The sequence below is a fragment of the Neovison vison genome, chromosome 11, assembly GCF_020171115.1.
Source record: "Neovison vison isolate M4711 chromosome 11, ASM_NN_V1, whole genome shotgun sequence".
Classification (NCBI taxonomy): domain Eukaryota; kingdom Metazoa; phylum Chordata; class Mammalia; order Carnivora; family Mustelidae; genus Neogale; species Neogale vison.
The window spans coordinates 138,716,561-138,740,893 of NC_058101.1; the positions used below are offsets into that span (position 1 = coordinate 138,716,561).

Genomic DNA, 24,333 nt, shown 5'->3' on the forward strand with positions numbered 1-24,333 from the left:
GCAGATGAGGACATGAGAGGTGTGACCAACAATACAACTTTGATAGTATTGATAAGTCTCAGAAAAAAGATTTGAAACCAGTCTTGCATTTCCACCCCCCAGTTTTCTCTACTAACCCAACAGCTCTAAGATTCTTTATTAGGTAGGGACTAGAGCCATCCCACAGGTCACCTACCCAGTAAGGACTACATGTGCAAGTACCCTTCCATAGAATAGGAAAGGGAGAGGAACTGGGAATCCAGTCCCGAGTGCAGGGACCATGTGTGTCCCTGACCTGGGCATTTTAACTCCAAGAGCTCAGGGCCAGTCTGATGAACAGCCTGTTGTTTTCTCAGACACCAGCTGAGGGAGCATTGTGGACACAATAACTGGTGAAAAGCTCCCCGGCAGAGGGTGGAACCAAGCAGCCTACCCACTCACGACCTATGTGAGCAGAGTTTTCAGAACAATTTCAGAGTCAACTTGGGGAATCCTCTTAGCCCTCTTAGGAGACCAGATCTGTGATTTTCACACAGTGACATACTATTTATAGGCAAAATGTCAGGAAAACAACCTTGGTTCGATAAACTCCGTTCCCTGAAACCCAATAGAGAAATGTTGCTAACTATTGTAGGTGTATCTGCATTAAAGCTGTGTTTAGATGTCACCAATTAGCTTATATTCTGGTCATTTTGAGGTTGGGAAGAATGTCTGAAACTTTTTGGTTTAACCAGAATGTTTGAGCACTTTAAGATACCAGCAGTACACTGCATCACCTCTCCGGGTCCTTACGAGACCTGAAAGAAAAGATGGCTTTCTATCCAAGCAGTGCCGATCAGGATCCAAACCCCATGAAAAAGAACGCTGAGATTCTCCACTCCCTGATAACCAGTATACGCCGCACTCGTGGCAAACCATTAAGGACTGGTAATACCCCAAATTTATGTAACCACTCCCTTTTTAGAATACAGAGCCCACTTTTTGCACACCTTGCTAGACTTCTCAACTGAGCTTCAACTAGAGGTTTCTCCACCCAGCATAGCTCAGAACTAACTATTTTCTGGGCACTGGCCCCAATATCTTAGCAATAGTTGATTATTAATTTAGGAATTGTAAGGAGAAGAGGAGAGGGACACCGCTCTCTTACTCCAGAACTGGTAAAACTGAGGTAGCCAGAAATTCATAGATTTAGCAAACTAAAATGTCAGTTGAGTCAATGTCCAAGTATAGATTAGAATCCAGAATTGGGTTCTAAACATAAACCTAGTTTCTGATCATTAGCCAGCTCAGTGGTCCTAACAGCGGAGTTTGGTGCTACCTGGGTTCAAAGGGGTTATGCTTCTGAGGGTAACCCAGACATCTGTGAAATGGGCCTAATGCTAAAACACCAGAAATCTTTAAAACCCTAACATACCAAATCATCAGTTCAGCCTCTTTATTCTCCGTTAATTCTTTTGTAAACTTTAAAGATATTTCCCCCTGGGTTTCTTTTTGAAAAATCAAATGTTTTCTCTGGGCAAGGAGACATGGCCAGGAGCACCTTGTGACAAGAGGGTAGGTGAAAAGCCCAAATGCCAGGTCCTAGATGGTATCTGTATAGAGCAATGCTTCTTGGGGGCAGGGAGATTCTGTTTCCCAGGAGATATTTGTCAACATCAGGCGATATTCTTGGTTGTCACAACTGGAAAAGGAGGCCGCTACTGTCAACCAAAGGGTAGAGGCTCGACATGCCGCTGACTGACAGTGTACTGGAAAGTCCCCCCACAATAAAGGATTTTCCATCCCAAAATGTCAGTAGTACTAAACTTGAGAAACCCTGGTGTGTAGATAAAAACAGCAATCTGCTCATCTTTCAAGTGGTGGCAGCTAGAGCCGTCTTCGAGAATCTAGGAATTCAGAAAATTCCAGAGTGACGATACTGTATCAACAAATGAAACATTTTTTGAAGGCTGTAGAGGTGGCATCTGGTCAAGTGATTGCATATAAATTAAAATAGTTGTCACCTTTTCCTTAGTTTTCTAGAACACACCCTTTGCCCTTGAAGAACAGGAACTGCTTACATCATCCAGTAGCAGCCCTGCTTGGCTGAAGCAGCAGACGGCTCACCAGATTTCTCAGGCAAGACTGCCCAGCACCGGCTCCGCCAGCACCTCCAAAGAGCACGAAGGCTTTGGTGCTGGGGAGAGTGGAGGTGTAGATGATTGCCAGGGGCAGTTTTGCCAATTCCTCCCAACTCAGGTTGTCTAGTACATGGCTTAGGTTAGCCCTCACTGCTGCCTTCTTTTCTATTCTCTCTTAAGTGTCCACTGAAGAGTAGGAATTTCACTGCCTCCCCACTTTCCCTCCACAGGAGAACCTACTATTTTCAGTTGGGGGAACTCTCCTGCCATTCTCCATAGCCAAAGAACAGTCACCACTTGGCCTGATTGTATGCTGAAGACTCCTTACAAGACCTTAGAGAGCACAGAGAGGGTGTGGTGTGTGAGGGGAGATTCAGATGAGAGGGGGAGCCTGAAGAGGGGAGAAGATAACACTGTGAGGATTGTCATAGGCAGTTTGTTCCCTGCTGCTCATCTCCAGAGCCAAATTCATTTATTCGGAAACTTGGTTGAGTCATTCTGAAGATTAATCTGGTACTCACTGTTGGATTTGGGTCAGTCTTGAGTATGGTCTGAAAATGCTGTACAGTGTCCATTCCTAACAGAGGTGATCTCATACATTTGTGCAATTCTGAGTCACTGATTTGCTTTTTTCTCCCCTGACCCCATTCCCAGTTTCCTACCAGGATCATTGGTCACCCTGGGAGTTTGGGAATTTGTATTTGTGAAAAATCCCTGGAGCCCAACCCCATAAGCTATAAAACTGGCCCATTATTCTGAGAATCTTCAAAGGTTAAAGACATATTAGACAAGGGAAGACAGGAGCTTCTTAAAGTCTATTTGCCCACCTCATCAACCCCAGATGGCTTGTCTGCAGATTCTTACGGAAAAAAGGAAATTGTTTCAGATCCTTTTTTTTTTTTTTTTTTAGCAGACTCTGGTTAATAATCCCTCTCAGGTTACTTTACTAAATTAAAACTTTTTAATGTAGGCAGAACAAGATATATTAAGGAAAAGCCTGTTCAATCTCTATCAAATACCCCTTCAAGTAAAATTATTTTCCTCCAGCCAATTTCTTCTTTCAAGTATTTCCTATGAAAGACTTGATTTACAGTCTTACATAAAATTTATTTCTTAGCTTGTGGAACTTTCATTTTTTTTTTCTTGACAGTGAGTTTTCATATTTGGATCGGAATTTGAACTTGAAACAAGGGTTTCTGTAAAACTCTAGATAATATGACCGCTATTAAAGCTAACTATTATCGAACACAAACTTCCTGAGCTCCCTAAACAAGGAAAGTTTGCATCATTTTAAAAGCACTTTAATGTGCCTTAATTTGTCATTCATGACTAAAATAGATGGTAAATTATGCCTCTAGAAAAGTTATCACTCTGATCCGTGTCTGATCTAATGGGAGCAGCTGCATCGTACTGAGGAGGGTTCCTGTCAGCTCATTCCCTCAGGGCCAAACAGGTGTGGCCTGAGCCCCAGTCTAGGTACAAGACCTCCAAGGAAAGCCCAGGTGCTTTAGGAAGCTCCATGATGAGATCAGAAATTGGCCCAAATGCCTCTGAGTCAGAATTCTGAGTCATTTTTTAAAGGCGATTCCTTATTCATTTCCTCCTGCGACTACCTGTGTCCATGCTTTGCAGTCGAGTGTTCTACAGCTATGAGATCTTTCCTTCTTTGCTGATCCCACTCCCCTCACTCCCATTACCAAAAAAAAAAAAAAAAAAAAAGTATTGCTGAGCCAATCCCTTCATATCTGAAAGCTCAAGACTGAAGAGAACAAGCTGAAATTCTGTTCAGAACTGACACTCCATTTTAAAGATAGGAAAGAGAGGTTGAGGGGGTTACTGAGGATGACAGGTTTAGTTGTTAAATTATATTGAAATCCAAACATTAGCTGAGCCTTCTTGCAACGAAAGAATCAAGCCTAATGGACTTCTTTGCCCAGTGCCATGCCCAGGAAAGACTTAAACCCCTGAAGTTCTCTAAGAATTCCTGACTGCTTTTTCTCTCATGATCTCCTCTGCTTCTGTGCTGCATACATGTGTGCCGGCTCTGATTGACCCCAGGTCATCCTAAGTGTAAAACTCAGTCCTTCGCCAGTTTCTACAGGGAAGTCACTTTGCACCAAATGTCCCATGGTGATAGAAATTGCTAAAGTACTCAGGATGGCATACTTAGCCCCAAGGTTTATCCCCAGGTTGATCACAAGTCTTAAGCCCTCTGCAGAGGTCTTAATGTCAGCTAACTTCTAGTATATGTCTCAAATTTTTTCCAGAGTATAGCTCTCTTCCTCAGAGATATATTTTGAGACCAGTTAGTATCACTCTGGTTACAATATCATTAGGAATTCACAAGGAGAGCATTGGGGCTTTCCATACAACGATACAAGTCTAATTCATGTCATCTATTTAACAATCAAATATTTAGTGCCTTCTAAGTATCAGTACATATGGTTTTGAATTTTATTTTTTTTAAATAGGAGTAAGGAATGCTTCTTGATAACTACCCTAGACCACTAGGAAGAAGATGCGCACGGGACTGGTTGGGCTTATAGGGGATGTTTATACCACATTGTAGTCTTGGTAATAACTGATCTAACTGATGACTAAGCACACCTATACTTCAGTGTGGAAGGACAGGACATCATGGAGTAAAGAGTGGGATGAAACAGGTGATGAAGAGTGTTCTCTTCACCCAGAAGGGGATCTAGAAAGCATATATTTTCCATCCTATCATTGTCTAAGCACTTCCAGCTTCTTGCCAGCAGAGTTACTGCAACGTCTCCTCCTACGCAGGGAATGGCATTAGAGAAGTTTTAGAATACTGGGAGTCTGCATCAAGATGGGCTTCTATACAAGAAAGACGGAGCTCTATAGTCAGGTGTTGGGTTCAAAACTCAGCGAGCCAGTTGCATACCATTTAATTCTAAGTCGGTTCTTGTTCTCCCTAGGATTGGACTTCTCAGTCTATGAGGAGATTATGATATCTCCCTACAAAATTGGGTGTGAGAATTAGAGTTGGAGGTGTGTAACAGCGTGAGGTATAGCAGACCCTCCATAAAAGATTATCAAAATTTTTACTACTACATATTCTTTCTCATCAACAGTACAAATAACCTTCCTTGGAAATCTCACCTCCAACCCTAAGGGTAACCTGGGAAATTCACTCAATAAAATCAACTCTACATTTATGTGTAGTTACTGTTATTTCTATGTAATGTTAGCATGTCTTTTTAAACAGTGTTTTGAGAAAATCGAAAATGGCATGGCTTTTGGTGTAAAACTCCTGGCCAAAAATGTTATTACATCTTCCTTCCTAAAAATAAATAAATAAATAAATAAATAAATAAATAATTTAAAATTCTTTTTCTGTTAGTGACAGAAAATACTATCCTTCATTTTGCCTTAAAGCTGTTGAATGTTTTCCTTCAAGAATGAGAAGGGGGTAAGAGACAAGGATTTAAAGTAATAAAAATAAAGTCCCAATATGTTATATGTTTGAGAGATAATTTCCAAAATGTGGAAGAATGAAATAAGCCACAGAAATACTACTTTTAGTAACATTATTATGGATTATTGTGAACGTGAAGAGAGGAGTCCCAAACTACCACAGGAAAAGTATATGAGACACAAGTTCACGGGAGAAGGAAATTGTACTATCTAAAAACAAAAACTTTACTCAGAACCTAAAGTACCTGGAAGTGTTTTTGTTTTGACACCTCAACTGGTCGGGTCATGCTAAGATGTGCCTCAAAAACCAACTGTTAGAAAAGGAGTACACAATTAAATAAACTGAGCTGTTCCAAAAGTTCAGGAACTCCACTGCAAGGGTCAGGTTAAAATCTCTTATTTGATTTTGCCACTTGACACTTCTTCTTCTTCTATTGTAGTTAACTCCTTAGATACCAAATCACTACTGTAGAGGTAGAGATTTGAGGTATTTCTTTTAAATTCATCTTAATCGACAACACGTCTTTACTAACTTAGTCTGATCTGGCTAGAAGCCAAGGAACAGAGAATAGTGCTATTATCCTGCATGAGGCAACGAGCCCTACAGGACCAAACTTGAAGAAGAATCTAGGTCATTGTTCTGGCAGAGCTGAGCTTTAAAATTTAAAGACACCTACATGTCTAGAACTATGCCAAATAGTCACGTGACTTGAGCCTTTGCTTCTGAGATTTACAGTTGAATAAAATGCAATATAATTGACCCCTTCCTTTAAAAAACAGCCAACTATACAAAGATGACTAGAAGAGATTTAATGAAGTATAACACACAATGAAATTATTGATTCCCAAATAACGTTCTCTGTAAGTTTTATTTTATAGATGCCTGGATTTTTTAAACCATGATATGCATTTTAAAATTGTTTATGGTTAATTTAATTTAATACCATCTTAAGATTTTCCCTCTCCACTCTTATAAATTCTCATCTCTTTTCTTAGGCTTTGTTTTCAACTACAGTTAAAGGTTCTTGGATTCTTTCAAACATAGTGGGCCATTCACTCCAACTTTCCTCTGCTGGGTCTGCTCTAATTAAAGGGAGTAAGAGAAATCCCTCAGCTTACTCTTCCTACTCAGTACATGTCTAGGCAGCCAAGAAAAGTTTGTTTAATAAAGCGATTACCAATCACCAAGCAAAAGGAAGGGGAAGATGGTACAGACAAAACCATGGATAATCAAAAGTTTAGATTTGAAATGTATACCAGAAGCACATGTTCTCTTTCACGTGCAAGCTCAGCCTTTCCCAGCCCTGTCTCTTTTGCCAAAGTTATTATCTACTCAGAGACTAGGAAAGGAGAAGGCCAGAAGACAGAAGGATCATGAAAGCAATTTGGTCATCCACAGATCATCAAAATGGAAATATGCATCACTAATGAAAGAGACTACAAGGAGTCTATGTTGGTTGGTTTGTTTAAAAGATTTTTAAAATTTGTGTATTTGACAGAGAAAGGGAGAGAGTGAGAGAGGGAATACAGGCAGGGGGAGTGGGAGAGGGAGAAGCAGACTTCCTACTGAGCAGGGAGCCCAATTCGGGGCTCGATCCCAGGACCCTGGGATCATGACCTGAGCCGAAGGCAGACACTGAACCGACTAGGCCACCCAGGCACCACAAGGAGTCCCCATTTTTAAAAATAACATATTACCCTTTACCCTCCAGTCTGTTGTTTGGAATCAGAATATATTTTCCATCAGAAATAATGTTACAAAGCAGGCATACCCCCAAATCCCATCTAATTTGTTGAGTAGTCTGTAGATATCCAAGTTTGAAACAACAAAAAATAGAAAAGAACAGAGCTATGGCAGTAATAGTCATTAAAAAATGTTAAGACATAAAAGTGATGTTTTTTATTCTTATTTCTTGGAAGTGCTGTGCTTGTGGAAAGATACTGGGTTAGATAAGTATACTGGAGGCTTGCAGGAAGGGACCATCTGGGCAATTTCAGAGCATTGGACAGTGACAGCCCTTCTTAATTTTAGGTGTGTTGTTATTGGCTCTCCTGTATTTGTCAGTCACAATTAGGAAAACCTGTGAAGTAACAAGTTAAATAATACAAAATAGAGGTTACAGGAAAGGGGGTTGTTTGCTTATTTTTAAAGAACTGGGCAAGCTTTGAAAAAAGAGAGATGGTAAGGACTTGCTTATTAATGATGTAAATGGAAGTGAAAGAGACTGGGGCGGACTTCACCTACGGCTTCCTGGTGAACGACTGAAGACAGGTACAGAACTGTAGGCAAGGCAAGGGGTGTGAAGAGTTAGGAAAAGAGAAAGACCATTCCTTACCTGGGTTCCCAGGTGACGCCACCATTCTGGACTGTCGAGTTACTAGACAGGATAAGCAGGCTGGTATTGAAGGGGTCACCTTTCTTTTTTTTTTTTTTTTAAAGATTTTATTTATTTATTTGACAGGCAGAGATCACAAGTAGGCAGAGAGGCAGACAGAGAGAGAGGAGGAAGCAGGCTCCCCGCTGAGCAGAGAGCCCGATGCGGGGCTCGATCCCAGGACCCTGAGATCATGACCTGAGCCGAAGGCAGCGGCTTAACCCACTGAGCCACCCAGGCGCCCCAAGGGGTCACCTTTCAAAAGCAGAGGTGTGGAAGGGGAAATGGTGTCCTATACAATATTCACAAATCAGACTTCTGTAGCATAGGAAGTGAATTTTTTTCCGACAAACTTACACACAACTTAATGAAACCAGCATAGTAGAAAGGGCATGTATTTGCAGTCAGACCAACTTGGATTTGAATTCCGGCTCTGTTACTTGATCTTGAATGAATGGTCTGCTCTCTGTTGTCTTCAGGTGGGTCCTACAGATCAGTACCCACTGTTATGGTGAGGATTTTATGTCATCTGGCGTCAACTAGACATTCAGTAACTGACACATAAGCTTTCTGAAATTTGCCAGTAGTCCCTGACAGGTTTTATGTTCAGTGATATACCTGTGGTGTTTGAACCTGTACCAAATTTAGTATATTTTTACCCTGTAATATACTTAAATAGATAGTAGATCAAGAACAGGATAAACATAATTAATTATGTGTGGAATTGTTAGAGTTGCTATGGAAACTTTGCTGGGCTTATGACTTTCAGAAGGAATCCCAATTAATAGAATCTCTTTGGAGAGTTATCTATTCCAAGTAAACGAATTATCTCTTTTACAACTAGAAGTCAAATGCATTTGAACTCATCATTGTGAGACTCATTTTCCCAAGTGAATGATAAATGAGCATAAGTGTGTGGATTAGATAAATTGACTAGATATCATTAAAGACCCAAAATGAGTCTTGTATCTGTCCTTGAACTCCATGAGGATGAATTCTGGTGTGGCCTGAGGTTATTTGCTCTCTTTATTGAATCAGTAATTGGGGTTTGTTAATAATACCTGTCAGTGTGCACTTCTAGAATCAATTAAATACCAGGCTGTTATAACTTTCCCAAATCTGTTGTACTTTGGCAAGTGTGGAAGAATGAATGAGAAACTTACACTTTCAAAGCACAATGATTTATTGAGAAGATCTGTACTACATAATAAACAGATGGGATGACGCCAGCAGCACATGGTATGGTGGTCCCCCAGAGACCTTCTTTCCTCCATAGATCACATCATTTACTATAAGTGCTTAAAAGGCTTTGACGTCTTTGTCCAAGATATTTATTATGTACAATTAAATAAATGCATATTTATTAAAGTAAGTGTGCCATCGTTTTCATGCCAAAATCATGCCTCTCTATAGATGTTAGCAGTTTTCTCTTACTGTAAAGAGTGGTTGTATTAGAGCAAATGTGTTAAGCCATTTATAATGAAGATCGATGGTGACTCCAGATTCCTGTGGACATGTCCTTGGAGCTTGAGACTAAGTATAGACTTGTACTCAGGCATGAGGATGCAGGATCTGAGCACTAAGAATAAAAATCTGTCCTGCAATGCATGATTTTTGCCTACTCAACAGAGTATCCTACTTTTGCTTATCACCAGAGCAATCCACGCAACACTTCTGTTGTTATAAATACAGATGCAATAAGATTTTTTTGGCGGTTGGGAAATATATTATTTCATCCCCCCTTGAAATAATACTTGTAGATTTCGTACCTATTATGTGCCAAACCCTGTGCTGGGTTCCATGAATTTAAAGATAAATGAGACACACTCCTACCTACAAACAGCTCATGGTCTGATGGTGAAAAAAATATATGCATAATATGCATTACATTGTAATACATCTTACATGCTGCAGGAATACTGTCAACCAAATGCTATGAAAACATCAATGAGAGAGGGTTTCCTCTCTCATTGATGGCGTCCAGAAAAGTTTTATTGAGGTGGAATTTGAAGTGGGCCTTAAAGGTGAGAAGTAGCTTGCAAGTCAGGAGAGCAACAGACATTTGTCATCCTGGGGGAGATACTAAATAACAGAATGTGTTTCCATGTAGGGCACTCTTGTCTTTTCTATGAGATTGGCATTGTTCTTCATCAAAATTCATACAGAGCTAAGAGCCTGCAAAAGTGACCTCTGGACATTTCAGTCCAGGAAGAATAAAGACAGGGATACTTCCCCTGGAGGATGGCAGCATGAGTAGCTTTGGTTTGTATTTTCAGGGTCCCCTCTTGGCTGTGAAAATGCAAGTCCTAGAGGCTGGGTCTATTCTCAGAGTCATTCCACGTATAGAGTAACTTGACCTTATAGAGAAAGGAAAGGTGAAGAAATACCTGCAATCCTTGATTTCTAAGGAAGTACATTTAACCGTCTCTCTGCCTGGAGAAAGTAAGCCAAAGTACAGAGGTTTTTGAGGTTTCTTAAATTATACTTACCTCACTTAACTTTGAAGGTGTTTAAATGAGTCAACCCCTATCTGAGCCTCAGCATATTAAAGGCAGCACTTCTACTGTTTTCAAATGCTGCTGTCAATTGGTATTTCTAATAAAAATTAAATGTTTTTGAATGAGAGAATAAAATTACACCATCAGCAAAGATAAAAGCCCAACAAATAACTGGGGAAAGGATCTGCAGTATAATTGACAGAGTGGAGAACTGTGCTATACCCAGAGTTCTCAAAGATAACATTAAAAAAAAATACAGACAAGTGATGGGCGAAGATAGTGAGCAGGAAATTCTAGAGAAAATAATCATAAAAAAATTCTCAGTTTAACTCATAATTAAATGTAAGTTAGAACAACAACCATAATTTTGGTATACACCATATATTACTTAGATTGGCAAGAACAAACGTTTTTTTTTTAATAAATTTTTTAATTTTTTATAAACTTATATTTTTATCCCCAGGGGTACAGGTCTGTGAATCACCAGGTTTACACACTTCACAGCACTCACCAAAGCACCTACCCTCCCCAATGTCCATAACCCCACCCCCCTTCTTCCAACCCCCCTCCCCCCAGCAACCCTCAGTTTGTTTTGTGAGATTAAGAGTCACTTATGGTTTGTCTCCCTCCCAAGAACAAAAGTTTTAATACTACTTAATATTGGCAAGAACATGGGGAAACAGTATCTCTCATAAACTCAGAGGCAGATCCAACATTTGTGCCTGAAGCTCATGTAATTTTGGAGGCCTCTTTAAGAAAAATAATATACTACTAAGAACAGCCTTGAAATTGAGCTTACAATGAGAAAAATTCCAATGAACTATAACCTTCCCAAAAGATGACAACACCACAAACATTGCAAAATCTACAAAAATGACAATGTTTGTGTTAATTACCCTGGCATACCTCTATACCTTTTTAACCAGCATTTTTTATTGCATACTTTCTGATTGTCATTTCATGTGACTATTTTATAATTTAAAAAGAGAAAATAGAAATAGAAGTGATGGTTGATCAATTTTTTTTTCCATTTTTGCTAGTTCAGAAAAGTTTTTTTCAGACTCACAACTTATTGGAAATGTCATATAAATTTTTAAGAGACCCAAATTTGGAAATTTGGAAAAAATCTAAAAGCTTCTTTCACGCAAGATCTGTAATATTTCAGGGAATTTCAAATGTAGTTCCATAGTGACTAATCACCCTAATGACTTTTGAATTGATGGCACTCTCTCTCTTTTTTTTTTTTCTTTTTAAAGATTTGATTTATATATTTGACAGAGAGATCACAAGTAGGCAGAGAAGCAGGCAGAGAGCGAGGGGGAAGCAGGCTTTCCGCTGAGCAGAGAGCCCGATGCGGAACCCGATCCCAGGACTCTGGGATCATGACCCAAGCCAAAGACAGAGGCTCAACCCACTGAGCCACCCAGGCGCCCCATGGCACTCTCTTGATAGTTGATACCCTTTTCATGTGGCATACTCTGAACTTTGTTATTGTCCATGCCATTATTTCCTGTCAAGGCCAAACAAAACTGAATCATTTTTAATGTATTTATATGATTCACTGCTCTTCATAAATCCAATCATCAAATAAGTCAATAGTCTATTCACAACTCCTAATTAAAATTTATTGAATCCTTTTAATGAATTACTGCTTTGGAGTGATTTGAACGTCTCCTCCTTTTTTTTTTTTTTTTAACAGTTCACTTCTTACTTTAAGATAACTTTAATTGGTTTCACCACTCATCTATATTGCTTTGTTTTCATCTTCCATTAATTTTTAATCTGAATTTAATACTATTTCTTTAATAAATAACTTTAAAGATGACCAAAATAAGGACTTTTCCTGTCAAAATCAGGAGTCTATAATTTACCCTTTATCATATCAAAACCTTCTGAAAAGTCTTTACAACTTGCATTAAAATGGTGTATTCCCAGGAGTGCCTGGGTGGCTCAGTCAGTTGAGAATCTGACTCTTGATTTCAGCTCAGGTCTTGATTTCAGGGTCATGAGTTCAAGCCCCACATTGGACTCCACACTGGGATGGAGGCTACTTAAAAAAAAAAATAGTCATTTAAAATTATGTATTCCCAACTCAATTTTCCCTAAGCCTGATCCCCAAAATACACAAGAGTCAATCTAGCTCCACTTAGCATGGGAGGGGTATGACAGCACAGAAGTCAAAGTAAAGAGACAGTAGTCATAAGCTATTATTGTTAAAATACCTTACTTTTGCTTATTTTATAAAAATATTAGAAACATCGGTACATTTCAAGTTCCCCGTTCTTGGAAGAAGCCTATGGAAGTAAGGAATCTGAAGCTGAAGATTAATTAGCACACTGTAAATACTCCTCAGCATACCCTTATGGTAAAAGTAGAAATTCTAATCATATATTTATAAAACGATTTAGCAGTATTGCCAAAACTTAGAATCACATATCCTTTGATCCCACACTTCCATGTCTAATAATTCAGTCTACATAAGTTCTCATAAATGAACAAAATTCTATGTTACAAAAATATTCCTTGAAGGATTGCTTGTATCAGAGGGAAAATCTGAAATACTCTTAAGTATTAATAGATTAGTAAAATTAATTATAGATATCTATGCTATGATATACTGTATAGTTATTAAATGAGTAAGTTAAGGAGAAAATATATATACATACTATATATTACATATATATGGATATCCAAATTATATTTTAAATGAAAAAGGTAAATTATAAAATGGTATATATAGTTCAGCCCCAAATGAGTTCCTATATAGTTATATTTATGTAGAAAAATTCTGGAGAGGCACATATCCTACTATTTATAATGGCTACTTCTAGGGATTGAACTAAGGGGACAGAGAGCTTCTAATTATAAATCTTCATATATTTTAATACTATTCCCTCCCTTTTAAACAAAGTGTTTTGTTTTTATAATAAAAAATATTTACAAAAGCTGTCCAAACTTCTCATGCATCAATTACTACTTTCTTTCTTTAGGGTACCCGCGTGGTACATCTGCCTTTGGCTCAGGTCATGATCTCAGGGTTCTAAGATTGAGACCATCCTGGCTCCCTACTCAGCGGGGAGTCTGCTTCTCCCTCTCCCTCTGTGCTTGTTCTCTCTCTCTCTCTCTCTCTCTCTTTCTCAAGTAAATAAACAAAACCTTAAAAAAAAAAAAAAAGAAAGAAAAGAAACTCATCTTATTTAAAACATTAAATAAAAGGGTACCCCTTGGAGAATCCTTGCTGTGGAATGACCTAATGGATTTTTAGCTATTCTCTTTTATTTTGGGTTTTGTTTCTGATTGCTCTGTATTATTAATCTCAATCTTGCTGCCAGAACTTTAGGATAAAAGTAAACCCAGAATTTGTCAAGATTTCTTAAATAATGCCTTAGTAGAACAAAATATGATGTTTGGGTGAACAGAACTACTTAAGAATTTTGTTCTGAAACCAGAATTGTTATTATTTGGAGGAGAAGCCATCGTGGTCAAATAGAGTATAGAAAGAAATTCTAGCCTTCAAGTGGTTGCTAAGGGAGTACAAGAGACCCAAAGACGTCTAGTCATCTCAGGAAAGAGTAATGATTATATGCAAGAACATTTTCAAGAGTGTCTTCCTTAAATAGAAAAAGGCAACTCCTAAAAAAGGATATAATATCTATAACACTATAACATAATGTCAACTTTGCCTGGGGAGAGAGGGGGATGTGCAGGCTTGCCTGTGAGCTGTCTTTAGCATACTTTACTAAATGATGCCAGGATATTAAGAAATCAGTGATTTATCACTATTTCCTTATGTCTCAATGTTTTCTGTGCTGCAAGTTTGGATTTGTCATAGACCTTTTTTTCCCCCTTAATCTTAGCTAGTTACAACATAGGTCCAAAAATTCTAGCTTTTTGACCAATTTATTTAAATCCAGTACATAATAGGTCTGTAGCTTGACAGAATAAGAGAGACTGAACAGCTCGTTTCAGAGCAGAATTGTTTGGGCATGAATGACTCTCAGGGGAACAAGACTAGTTGTTGGTCACTTTGGGGCATTAGCTCAATGCATTTGTCATCAGAGAACAGTGATTCTGAAACTTCACGTGTGTAAGAATGCCCACAGAACTTGTTAGAACCACCCCCACCACGTGATTCAGAACCACTCTGTAAAATGTGCCTTCAAGGGGCGCCTGGGTGGCTCAGTTGGTTGAGGGTCTGACTCTTGATTTCAGCTCCCGTCATGATCGGGAAGTTTGCTTGAGGATTCTGTCTCCCTCTCCCTCTGCCCCTCCTCCTGCTTGCATTTTTCCTCTCTCTAAAATAAATAAATAAATCGTTAAAGGAAAAAGAAGAAACGGGCCTTAGAGTTTTAGGTGTTCCGCAGGAAAAGGCAGTGCATACAAAGCCATGTTTCATCCTTGCTCTCTGGTCTGTAAAAGTAGGAAGGATGATGCATTGCCAGGTAACGTAAAGTGCTTAAGTCAGCTTAAATGATAGAAATGTAACGCAAGGGCACAAAGGGATAGAAAAGAAAACAAAGCCTTGGAAATTGCACAACCCGGTTTGGAGAAGTGGGAATTCATTCCTTGCTGGAAAAAACACATGGGGGTTATTGGGACCAGCGGTAGCTCCCTCCTTACTTAGTGTCCGCAACATAACTTCTGTTCTCTTTGGGAGCCTCTCCACTTCTGCCTATGTGCCCTCTGTACTTCTATGTGCCTCCCACTGAATCAGACCAAAACAGGAGGGAACAAATGGATAAGAAAGTCACAATTCAGAAGAGAGCATTCTTGCAGCTACTAGCAAGACTATAGAGGTCAATGTTTGGATCAGAGAGTTGGTCTAGCCAGTGGGGCAAGGGTGACAGAGTCATCAGATACAAAGTATGGCACCTAAGCGTTGGGAATGAGGACAATGTGCTTGTCTGGTGGGCACGCTACAGAGCACTCACTCACTCGGCCATTTCGTCCTTACATTGAATGTTTACTGAGTGTTAAACACAGGGCCACATACTAGACTTAAATGCACATTAACAAACAGCCTCTGACCTCAAGTTGCTTAGCATCTAGTGACGGTGGTAAGCGGTGAATAAACAGGTATCATCCAGTGTGACAACTGCTAGAGAGAAATGTATTCAGGTTTGTGGGAACCCAGAGAACCAAGGAATCCAGATTTCTGTAGCATGGGAGCTTCAAGCTACATTCCGATAATTAGACAGGATGAAGTGGGAAGGGAACCCTCATAGAAGTACTACAGGGGTGTGAAGGAGTAAATACATTTACCCTGTGTTGGCTGAAATCCAGCAATTTTCTCCCCATGTCCTCACCCCTACTATACTGTGTCCAGACTCCTTTCCAGCCATTTCAGAAGCTGTAATGAAAATTAAAATATAAAATACCTTGAAAAATAAGGAACTATTATAATCCCTGGAACTGCCCCAAAAATGTGGTTCCTGGAGGGCAGCTTTGGGGAGAAATATACCCGGCTGAATGTATTAAAACTCTTCCGTGATATCCCAGACATGGATTAACCACTCTAAATAAAACTCTGCTCCTATCAAGTCCACATTTATTTCTAACTTATGGACTGACTATAGAGGATCTCTGAAGGACCTGGTGCAACCCAGTGCCATCTGGAAACTTCCAGTGTTTATCAACATTTTAATGGGCCGGTTAAACATTCTTGACCTAAGTTGCAATTCAAAATGTCTCAGAATTTATTCTCCCAAGGAAAAAAAAAAATACAGCCGTTTTTTTCTTCATCTGAGAATATTTAATAGTAAACTTTATACCCTGAAGTATTTTTAAGGCTATTGATTTGCTTCTGACAAGACTTACAGAAGAGTAATCAAATGAAAATGTGTCTTATTAATTATGAATGTATAATTTTATCAATAACATTTTATTACATCTTGTCAATAGCTACAGGAAAGAACTATTTTTCAAAACACAAAAAAAATCTTCATCTTAACTCTGCTTAAGTTTGTTCATTATGTTTTGCTCAGGCTGGTTCTTACTATTTTTATAGTAATCCTCAGGTTAGAAAGTGTTTTCACAAGCTGCTAGGGACAGATATTATTCCTTTCTTTACAAAGGAGGCAAGTTAAGTTTGGGGAAATTTTAAGGGTTTTTTTTTTCCCCCTAAAACTAGGGGGATAGTGTGGTTGGCCCAATATCAAATAATGCTACATTATTTGAATGTAGCACATACACAGGGCTCCCCAAAGAGGAAATCACTCCCTCAGTATTTATATAGGAGCACCTCAGAGTGGTTGCCACCCTCAGGGGAGTGCACACACTTGGTGGGAGGGTGCGTGCCCTTAGCCTGGCGCCTTGGGGTCAGTACCTATAGGCCTCCTGGTACTGCACAGAATCAGTGAGGGCAGGCCAGTTAACTGCCTCAGAACAACAAAGGCTGGGCCAAAGTAGCAGAGTTTTACAAGATGTGCAGTGAGGACCGGAGACCATGCTCAGTCAGAGGCTTAGCTGAAAACTAGCTGACTGTGATAATGGGGGCTTACAGTGCACACGTGGGTGTCAAAGGGGTTTTCATGTGTGTGTACATGTGGATTTCCATATGCATATATGCATACGTGTGTACATACACACGCACATGTGCACACACAGCCACACACATACACACTAGACGTGAGGCGAGTAAGTTTTAAAAAGTTTAGTGACTTGCTAAGGTTGTGTAGCTGGTAAAAGTTGAACTGGTCTGCTCCTTCAGTATTTCCCAAAATGTTCACAGCATGTAAAAAAGGGCGGGGGAAGGTGGGTTCTATGGTCAAAGCAGTTCGGGAAATATTAGAATTAAACAAAGCTAAAGAGTTTGGGGGATTGTTTTCAATTGCAGACATTTCAGAGAATGGATATAGGCTAATGTGCTTCGTAAATCTCCAAAAGGAGAGAGTCTGCTGCATTTTCAAACATGCTTGAGCATGAAATCTTTGATATCCAGAAGTAGCTTATGGGATTAATCATGGAAGATAATCTGGTCATGCTACCCTACATTAGGCTCCTTATCTTATAGTAATTCAAGAAAGTAACTGAAAAACCCTCTGTTAAGACATGAGTTTGAGAGCCACGATGAGAAACAAGGAGAGAAAAGAAGGTAAGCAAGATTGACAAATACCACAGAGGCTGGGGCTCAGACAGGATCTTCAGGAGCGTCACATAAACCCAGAAGAGCAAAAAGACACTTGATCTCAAGCCAAAGTTCTCTCTCGGCCGAGGCCTGTCACAGGGACTGAGTGGAAACCATACATCCAGCCCCTGAGTTCTCATTTAGTTTAAACAAGATAAGAAGCCCATCGAAGGAGGTGTCTCAGTATTCTGGGAGAAGCAACCAACACCCAGAAAAATGTCCTGAAATCTTATAAATGGAAAACTTAACATGGCCCGTTTAATAACAAGCCCAGCAAGTGGAAAAAATGATAAAATAGTGTCTGAATTCGAGCATCTCTAGACATAACAAATAAAGAAGAGTTACATTTGCAGACTAATAATGCTTGATTAAGCACAGAGAAATTAGAGGAAATGAGAATCGTTCTATGAAGTATAAGTTTATTATGTTGCAATATGAGTATTAACAGCAAAAGGGTTGAGTAGAGTGCATGTCTCTGAGAATTCCTGTTTCGAAAGTCTGCAAAGGACTTTGCTGGGGAAACGCTTTTTAACCTAACAATGCCATTGGCGGTGAATCATCTGAAATTCAGACACAGGCCTTATGAGTCTCTGGGAGAATGCCTGGCAGACTCAGTCCTATTTAGTGAGGCAAACAGAAGGTAAAAAACAAAAGTTCTCAACTGATCCAGTTTTCTGCAATGCGGTGTTGTTCCTGCAGGTCAAGATACAGCATACATCAGTCAAATGATGATTTGACTGCCGTTGACCATTTTGGTCATCAGAAGACAGAGAAACACCAACCAAGGAGGGGTTTTTGTTATTTTCTTTATTATTATTATTATTATTATTAAAACCCTCCCTTTGGACACTTCTAAAAGTATACTGTTGTTCAAAATTGTTCCTCCAGTTCAGGAGCCTGATCGAGCAGGTAATTACCCACCTTAATGGGATGTTTCCGGCAGTCACACCAAATGATTCTCATCTGTGCTCGGATTTGAGCTGTGTTTTTAGCCCCTGCCGTGGAGGTTCTCAAGCCTGGCTGCTCGTCATGTTCACTGGGGAGGTTTTTTAAATTACCCATGCCTAGACCCCCCCTCCTAGATCAGTGAGATAGGCTCTCTGGGGATGGAACCTGTAAATCAGTTAGAAGTTCTTTAGGTGTTTCTAAATAAAAGTCCAAAGTCTCCAAAAACTGCTGTTACATTCATGACCAGTGACAAAATAAGCTCTCTAGTCTCCAATGAATGAGCCAAAAATTTTTGAAAGAATTAAGCCTGAAGAAAATGTGGCCAGTCAATGGTTGGTATACTGTCACTTGCTTGGGAGCGGGCAGCAGTGTTGAAGCAAGAGAACCTGCGGGCTATGACAAATGTTAGTCACTAGAATCCAAGAAAATGATCCATAGACTAGACAACGGAGCCTGGATCAAGGAAGGGCCCCACAGAGCTTCCTGGACACTAGGCTTCACACATCCAGGGGACTGCAACGGGCATTTTTGTGCCCCTCCCCATCTCTGTAGCTGCTACCAACTATGTTTTCGGCACCATCATTACCCCCCAAGATAAAAGATAATCTTTCTTGTCTTATAAACAATTTTAGATAGCATAAAATTTTTGCGACCAGAGGAATTTACTGTTCATACTTTTGTATTCAGATTTTCTGCTGTGCAAATGTAATATAGGGTTTTAAACATTTTTTAAAGTTTGCCTAATTATCTTAATAGAATAAATTTCTAGAAATGTAATTTTTTAAACATTTTTTAAATTTAAATTTAAATTCAATGGATTAACATATAATTTATTATTGATTTCAGAGGTAGAGGGCAGTGATTCATCATCTTATATAATACCCAGTGCTCATTACATCACCTGCCCTCCTTAATGTCCATCGCCCAGTTAGCCCATCCTATTATCTTCTTAGAACAAATTTCTGGAAGCGTAATTTTTTTAAACTACTGGGTGTATTCTAATTCCTATAGTAATGGCCAAAATGCCTTTCATAATCATTGTATCGGCCTTAGACTCCTGTCAGTACTGTTCTTTCTCCATGGTTTTGCCTAAAGAGTAGAAGCTTTCCTTACCAGTCAGAGAAGCAAAAATAAAAACCTGTTTTCATCTGTAGTTCTTTGATTATCAGGCAGGTTGAGCATCCTTGGATGTCATTTGGGGCCATTTCTCTGTTACTTGACAGTAGGTGTCTCTTACGAGTTCCAGTATTAGTGGCTGTTGCTGCTCTCAGATCCCAACTAGCCAAGGTGGCCATCTCAGCTGTGCCCTATTTGCTCTGGGTCAGCCAGAGTGGAAGAGGCTTCCATCATTCCAAATGTGGCCCCTCAAAGTCTCTTTTCTCACAAAAACTGTTTGTTCTAAGAAAAAGGCGAGAGCTTGGGGTTGAGCCTAGGTCAGGAGTATTGACGACAGACACTGGAAGGACCTGATACCCACCTGTAAAACCTGTAGTGCTGAGGCCAGGGGGAAGGATTGAAGGAACGATCTTAGGGGAAAGCTGAGATTTTGCCCTTGCTTCTAACCTTCAGTTCCAAAGCTATAAATCAGGCACAAGAAGATGCTGAACTAGTTGCTGCTCCCAAGTTTGTATGTTATACCATTTAAAGGGTGGGTTCCTTCTTTGTGGGTCTTACATCTACAACCAAAGAAGACTCTGGTTGGTCCATCTCACCAGGTGCCCATCTCTCAACTAACTATCTGTGGCCTTAAAACAGATCACGCTGTATCAAGAGCAGTGGGGTCCATTGGGGTCCCCAGCAGTGGGGTTACTGTGGGGTCTAGAGGAAACCCTGGAGTGAACAACTAGGGGCCCGTGACTCTCCAGTCATGGTTTATAGCCAAAGTGGTCTGCAGTTTTTCATAGGCACAAGCCTGAGGTGTGTCTGTGTCAAGCTTCACCATTCAAACTGGTAAGCCCTCTTCTGCATCTCAACATGGCTTAATTTTCTCCTCTCAGATGCTCTAATGTCCGTGGAAGATTACTTTGTTAATCTGCATGAGACTGAGACTTCATGGCCTGTATCAGCATATTGCTTCCCAGACACAAATCCGTAATCAAAATCCTTGAAATAGAATTAATAGCTTACTAAAGTTTCTCAATGCGGCTAAGAGGAGGAATGCCATCGTATGATACACATCCAAACTTTCAAAAATCTTCATTAGATAGTTCTCTCTCTCTCTCTCTCTCTTTTTTTTTTTCTTCCTCTCCCAACCTCCCTCTTTTCTCTTGGTCCTTCCACATTCAGAGCTCTTTGTTGCTGTTCTTGTTCTGGTTCCTCGTTTTTGGTTTTTTTTTTTTCTATGCCCCCATTTCTATGAATCACTCTGCCATTTTTTGGCATCTTTCATTTCTCTCCACCCACGGTTCTGATCAGTATAACAGGCATGGGATAGTAGAAGATGAGGAAGGGGAAAAGCTGGAAATACTTTCTGCCTTACCCAATTTTGTCTCGCTGAAATCATTGCAGTTTTCCACAAAGGGGCCATCCCCATGAGGCACCCAGGGTTTCTTCCAGTTCATGCCTCAACACCCACCCCCTCTTCCTTCCTGTCTTCTGCTGAGTTGAGTAAAATTCTTTCCAAGACACTGGGGAGTATTGTGTCTCCATAAAGCTGGGGGAGCAAGAATCATTCTGAACTTAAACACTCAGCAACAGGGTCCAGCTTCCTCCACTCAGGCCTTCGCTGTGTTTCCTGTCACATATCTAGTAGCTACCATCGTGTTCACCTATGAATAACAGAAAACCAGTCTACAGTGACTTAAATCATTAGGGGGTTTTGTTTTCTCAAAGAACAAGAAGTAATGCCTGAAGGAGCTACTGGTGGTGGATCCACAGCAGCTTGACTCATCAGTGACCCCAGGAAATAGGAATGGAGGACTAAGGGGCACCAGTCGCATGACCAGAGGCTCTGTCCCCAATGGGACCCCTTAAGGATATCTGAACATCTTCCTTCAGAGCTGTCCAGCCAGCTCTGAAGAAAGGTGCATTCTTCCATCAGTCCCCGCTTACCCATCAGACAAAGGTTGCTCAGTGGGTGTGATCAGGTACTTCCAGGTGCTGAAGGGGGTCCTGCATGCCCTCAAGCCATGCATCAGAGCAACCTGGAGCAGAAAGCAAGAGGTACTCAGGGCGGCTTAGGGAACATCCGTCCAGTTATACTTGCAAGGAGCTACAAGCAATGGCTGGAGTAAAAACTGGGCTGCGAGACTGTGCTGCAGGACCCAAGGACCTGTCTCATGCAGCTTGGAACCTTCCGAATCTGAGATTTTTACATGCTTCCCTAAATCCGGGAAATTCTCTGTTACCATTTCTTTAAATGTGCCATCCCCTCCTTTTATCCTCTTCTCATCTGGGATTGCTTCTGTATCAGTGTGGTTTATCCTCTCCTGCCTAATGCTTCACTGGGGGCAGAGGGCAAGGGAGAGAGAGAATCTTAAGCAGACTCCCTGCTGAGCAGGAAGCCCAAGGCGGAGCTCAATCCTAGGACCCTGAGATGATGACCTGAGCCAAAATCAAAAGCTGACACAACCAACTGAGCCACCCGGGCACCCCTCATTTCTTTTATAGAGATTCTATTTCCTTATTCCTTTCTAGTTCCTTTTTTTTTTTTTAACTATCTGGTCTTTTTTATTAATTATTTTTATTAACATAGAATGTATTATTTGCCCCAAAGGTACAGGTCTGTGAATTGTCAGGTTTACACACTTCACAGCACTCACCATAGCACATACCCTCCCCAATGTCCGTAACCCCACCCCCCTCTCTCTACCCTCCCACCCCCCAGCAACCCTCAGTTTGTTTTGTGAGATTAAGAGTCTCTTATGGTTTCTCTCCCTCCCTATCCCAACTTGTTTCATTTTTTTCCTTTCCTACCCCTGAAACCCCCCTCCCTGCCTCTCAAATTCCTCATATAAGAGAGATCATATGATAATTGTCTTTCTCTGATTAACTTATTTCCCTCAGCAAATACCCTCTTATACCCTCTAGCTCCATCCACGTCATTGCAAACAGCAAGATTTCATTTCTTCTGATGGCTGCATAGTATTCCATTGTGTATATATATACATCTGTATGTGTATATATATATGTTTATGTATATGTGTATATATTCATACACACACACACACACACACACATACACACACACACACACACACACACACCCCACATCTCTTTATCCATTCATCTGCGATGGAAATCTAGGCTCTTTCTGTAGTTTAGCTATTGTGGACATTGCTGCTATAAACACTAGGTTGCATGTGCCCCTTCAGATCACTACATTTGTATCTGTAGGGTAAATACCCAGTAGTGCAATTGCTGGGTCATAGGGTAGTTCTATTTTCAACTCTTTGAGGAACCTCCATGTAGTTTTCCAGAGTGGTTGCACCAGCTCGCATTCCCACCAATAGTGTAGGAGGGTTCCCCTTTCTCCGCATCCTCGCCAACGCCTGTCACTTCCTGACTTGTTAATTTTAGTCATTCTGACTGGTATGAGGTGGTGTCTCACTGTGGTTTTGGTTTGTATTCCCTGATGCTGAGTGATGTGGAGCACCTTCCATTGAACAAGCTCTGCACCCCAACCTCCTGTACACTGATTCATTTTTATCTCTGTCCAATTTGTCATTGGATTCATTCACAATATTAACTTAAACTAGCATATTTTCCTATTTAATATCTCCAACTGGTTGTGTGTATCTGCTTGTTTCTGTTTCATGTCTTTAATATCTTCCTTTGCCTCTGACAATATTTGATGTGTCCTTACTTTAAACTCTTTAATTTCTCCAGTGCATCAAGTATGCTTCATCTGGGATAGTTCTCCCCCTGGAGATTTTTCTTTTTATTTTCTTCAGCAGTATCAAATTTTTCCTGAGAGTGTTTATTCTTCTGAGGACATTAGTTTTCTTGGTGGATGAAAGTATCTCTGGGAAGAGAGGTGGAAGCCAGGGCCTCAGAGAGCTGCCTGAGAGCTGGAAATTCCTAAATGTTACTCTCTGGGCACTGTCACTTTGGGTTTAGCATTCCCTCTTTCTCAAACAGGTATGTCCCCTGGGGACTCTCCCCACACTGTGGAAACTTCCTTGTGTTGGGTGGTGGAGGAAGCAATGCCTGGAGCAGGCCAGATGGCCTGAACATTATCAACTTCCTACCCCATCAGGTTTCACCTCACTGACCATTCTTTACCTGCCTGGCAGAGGCAATCCCAGCTACGCACAAGACTAAAAGGGGGCAAAGATAAAATTGTTCCCTGAACCTAAACCCTCCTTAGGGGGTCCAGCCCTTCCTCCATACTGGGTCAACATTTTCACACATATATTGCAATCCAACTATCTTTAGTCTCCTCAGGGTTTTCTCCCAGTTTTTGTGTTAACTTTGGGTTCATCACCTTCCCTCCCAGTTCTTTTTCTTTTTAATATTTTATTTATTTGTTTGAGAGAGAGAGAGAGAATGAGTGGGGTGAGGGGCAGAGGGAGGGAGAGAAGCAGGCTTCTCACTGAGCAGGGAGCCTGACATAGGGCTCCATCCTGGACCCCAAGAGCATGACCTGAACCTAACCAGCTGAACCACCCAGGGACCTCGTCCCTCTCGCTTCTATGCACTTCCAGAGTTAGGTTCCAGAGTGGCCACGAGCAGCCTAGATTAGTTTCTGTTCTGACAGTCTATAAGGAGAAGAAGACCATGTGTTACAGAGTTCTTTTTTTTAAGGGTACATCATGAAACCCCCTGAACACAAGTAAGGTGACTGTGTGTGTGACTCCATATCCCCAAATCTTGTGCAATCACAGCTTTATTGTTCTATCTGTCTT

At 40.5% G+C, this 24,333-nt stretch overlaps 1 protein-coding gene across 1 annotated transcript in view; it reads left to right on the forward strand.

Annotated features, from left to right (window-relative positions):
* Positions 1-24,333, forward strand: part of PALLD (palladin, cytoskeletal associated protein) — a 387,801-nt gene that overhangs the window by 69,935 nt on the left and 293,533 nt on the right. The window lies entirely within an intron of this gene.